Raw genomic sequence first — 4,541 nt, forward strand, 5'->3', positions numbered from 1 at the left:
CCTTGGTGGTTTGCCTGCAGTCTCTCCTTTGCAAAACCATCAGAAGCAAAGCTGCCACAACTGTCATCAAAGAATGACAAGTTTTCCATGGAAATCAACTTTAAGTATCTAAATTTCTTTAAGCTCTATACTCTGAGACCCTTTTGAGGTGAGCCTCCATGCTGGTGGCGGGTGCCCAGGCTGTGCTCTGGGCCAGGTGAGCAGAGCAGCCACTCAGTGATCCCACAGAGGAGCTGCAGTGTGAGCCACCTCCAGATTCATAATGTTTTATATTCTATTCTGTTTTCCTTTTCTTTTCCATTTCATTTTTGGATGTGAATAAAACAGGAATCTTTGTAACTAAATACCCAAGCCAATTTTAAAGCACAAAAAGACTGAGATGTGTAAAAAATCATTTATTAGAATAAATGCATATTTTTTTCATGTAAACCTTACTCTTTATTCCAATTTTTTTTGTTAAAACTGCATGCAAAAATTTCAAGCTGTAGCTTATTTTACAATATTAAGTGTTTTTCTTCTAGAACATTGTGATTTACTTTGAATATAAAAATAGTATTACCATATAAATAAAGTTATTGTGGGAAGTTTAGCTGAGCTGTATTAGAAAGGATTAAAATAATCCCCAATTTTTGTAAGGATGAAAATGTATCCAAGAAAAATATGAAGATTTCAAGTAATTAACCAGCCCAGGATTGATTTCCTTCCTGTACCAAACAATCTAGGTGATTTCTAAAGCATCCACAGCAAATGTAAACAAAATTATGAGGCAGGAAAAAAAAAGCATTTAAGAAGCATTTGAAAAAAAAGCATCTGCTGGCACACTGCAACACCCTAACCTAGCCCTACCCTTAAAGAAGTATGGAACTACTGTCGTCAATATTCAGTGTTATGACCAAAAGAAAATAAAAGATGGTAAAATAAGGTGGTATATTTCAAATTAAAATTAATTATAAACATCACGTATACATTTAACTGTGAAATTTTGAAATACATCACATACTTATGGAAAGAAATATAAAGTGAAATATTTCACTACATTTGCTAGTGACAGTAAATTATGTTGAGATTTATTTTCAATATTGATGATGTAATGTAATGTTACATTGCTCCAAGTTTTACACTATTTATTGGTAGGTTTTCAGATAATAGAAATTAATGGGAACTGAAAACATTTTGGACAAAAGCCCCGATACTCTAGTTGAGGTACATTTCTTGTACAAAAATTTTAAATTGTTTTGGATGAATTTTCAATCTGGGTGAACAATGATGCTTGCTATATAAGAAATAATTGAAACTCATGAAGTAGTAACAAAGGCAATGATTTTAAAATAGCATATCCATGAGCACTAGTTTATAAAACACAATTTATTAATGTTATGTTTTAATATTTGCTTAAATATGCATTGGAACTGAATTAGTTCAGACACCTAAAGTAGATGAAAAAATCTAGAAAGACAATGGGAAAGTAACTAGGGTTATAATGCAAAAAGAAAAGGTACTTTCTTATAAATATTTAGCTAAACTAAAATAGTAAATGTATGCTCCGCTATCAGTGACTTCTTCACAGTTATTAGGTGTTGTGTTCAGTATCATCTCACTTCAATTTTTAAGAACACACATACCCATGCATATGTGTGATGCATTTGAATGCCTAAATATTGCATATGTCTGTATTTCACTTTGTGTACATTTATTAAATTATAAAGATCTGATTCCTTAAAAATTTTTATCTCAAGAATATCAAATGAAATTAGAAATGATGATTTAAAAATAGATATGAAGCAGACAGTAAAATATGTTAAAATTCATAGATTATAAGGAGATATGATGCACACTCATATGGTCATAAGAATAAATATATACAAGACAGCAGTTGTGCAACAAAAATTTGAAGATTAGGAAATTCAATGTGAATTAAAATTCAAAAATGCACCCAACATGTCACCAATGTTAGTTGGACTGATTTTATGTTGAGAAATTCTTTTTAGAACATGTAAATCTTCACACAATCTTGATATCAATGTTTTTAGAGGAAGGTCTTAGGTAGCTGTTATTAGTACTTGTGCTGGTGTGTTTTTTTTAATTTTTTTTAGCTTTTAATTTTTTACAGACTGCATTTTGATTCATTGTACACAAATGGGGTACTTAATTTTGTTTCTATGGTTGTACACAATGAAGATTCATACCATTTGTGTAATCATACATGTGTACATAGGGCAATGATGTCTGTCTCATTCCACCATTTTTCATACCCCCCTCTCTCTCATTTTCTTTTACATATTCTAAAGTTCCACCATTATTCTCTCATTCCCCACCCCCACCCCCATTATATATCATTCTCCACTTATCAGGGAAAACTTTCGGCCTTTGGTTTTTTGGGCTTGGCTTATTTCACTTAGCATGATATTCTCCAACTCCATCCATTTATTTGCAAATGCCATAATATTATTCTTCTTTATGGCTGAATAGTATTCCATTGTGTATATATAGCAGAATTTCTTTATCCATTCATCTGTTGAAGGGCATCTAGGTTGGTTCCACAATCTAGCTATTGTGAACTGAGCTGCTATAAACATTGATGTGGCTGTGTTACTGTAGTTTGGTGATTTTAGGTCCTTTGGGTATAAATGAGGAGTGGGATAACTGGGTCAAAAGGTGGGTCCATTCCAAATTTTCTTTGGATTCCCCATACTGCTTTCCAGAGTGGCTGCACCAATTTGCAACTCCACCAGGAATGTAAAAGTGTGCCTTTTTCCCCACATCCACACCAACATCTATTATGGTTTGTGTTCTTGATAAAAGCCATTCTAATTGGAGTAAGATAAAATCTTAAAGATGTTTTAATTTGTATTTCTCTAATTACTAGAGATGTTGAACATTTTTTCATATATTTATTAATTGCCTGTGTGTCTTCTTCTGTAAAGTGTCTGTCCAAGTCCTTGGCCCATTTATTGATTGGATTTTTTGTATTTTTGTTGTAAAGTTTTGTAAGTTCTTTATAAATTTTGGAGATAAGTGCTCTATCTGAATTGTGTGTGGAAAAGATTTTCTCCCACTCTGTAGGCTCTCTCTTCACATTCTTGATTGTATCCTTTGCTGAGAAAAATATTTTTAGTTGAAGTCCATCCCATTTATTGATTCTTGCCTTGATTTCTTGTGCTTTGGGAGTCTTATTGAGGAAGTCTGATCCTAAGACAATATGATGAAAATTTGGGCCTACTTTGTCTTCTATTAAGTGCAGGGTCTCTAGTCTAATTCCTATGTCTTTGATTCATTTTGAGTTGAGTTTTGTGCAGGATGAGAGTTAGAGGTTTAATTTCATTTTACTGCATATGGATTTCCAGTTTTACCAGCACCATTTGGTGTACAGGCTATCTTTTCTCCATTGTATGTTTTTGGCTCCTTTGTCTAGTATGAGGTGACTGTATTTATATGGTTTTGTCTCTGTGTCTTCTATTCTGTAACAGTGGTCTGCCTGTCAATTTTGGTGCCAACACCATACTGTTTTTGTTATGATTGCTCTGTAGTATAGTTTAATGTCTGATATTGTGATACCTCCTGTTTCACTTTTTCTATTCAGGACTTTTTTGGATATTTGAGGTCTCTTGTTCTTCCAGATGAAGTTCATGATTGCTTTCTCTATTTCTATGAGGAATGTCATTGGGATTTTAATTGGAATTGTATTGAATCTCTATAGTGCCTTTGGTAGAATGGCCATTTTGACAATGCTAATTCTACCTATCCAAGAACATGGGAGAGTTTCTCATCTTCTAAGGTTTTCTTCAATTTCTTTCTTTAATGTTCTGTAGTTTTCATTGTACAGGTCTTTCACCTCTTTTGTTAGATTAATTCCCAAGTATTTTATTTTTTTTAACACTACTGTGAATGGAGTAGTTTTCCTAATTTCTCTTTCAGAGGATTCATCGCTTATGAATAGAAATGCATTAGACTTATGAATATTGATTTTATATCCTGCTACTTTGCTGAATTCATTTATTAGTTCTAGAAGTTTTATAGTGGAGTTTTTTGGATCTTCTAAATATAGGATCATGTCATCAGCAAATAGTGACAGCTTTAGTTATTACGAATGGAAACTTGACAGAAAAGAAACTAACGAAGAAAAATTGTTTTTTTAATTGCAAAATCATAACTTATAAAGTATCATGCACATCTTATATTTTTTGTTTCTATTCATCTTCCAATTCATAATATTTGGTCAAGATGGGAGAAAAATGTTTATGGCTTTCAGATTTTTAAATTATAACTAATGTAAGACCTTTAATTCAATTTACATTTTCCCACTTATCAACCCATCTTTCCAGTTCAATATTTCTTCACACACTTTTCTCAGCCCTTATCCTCAAATGTCACAGTCAACACATACAGGTTCATTAAGTCAAGGAATCACACCTACATCAGTAATTAAGTAACTCTGAAATTTAGAAAAATTTCCCTCACAGAACTTCTCTGTCCCCATTTTCTTATTTTGTTTTCATTGTTTAGAAAAACTTATTGTTTGCATGAAAGTTCACATTTATACA

This window comes from Sciurus carolinensis, unplaced genomic scaffold (genome assembly GCF_902686445.1).
Source record: "Sciurus carolinensis unplaced genomic scaffold, mSciCar1.2, whole genome shotgun sequence".
NCBI classification, from domain to species: Eukaryota; Metazoa; Chordata; class Mammalia; order Rodentia; family Sciuridae; genus Sciurus; species Sciurus carolinensis.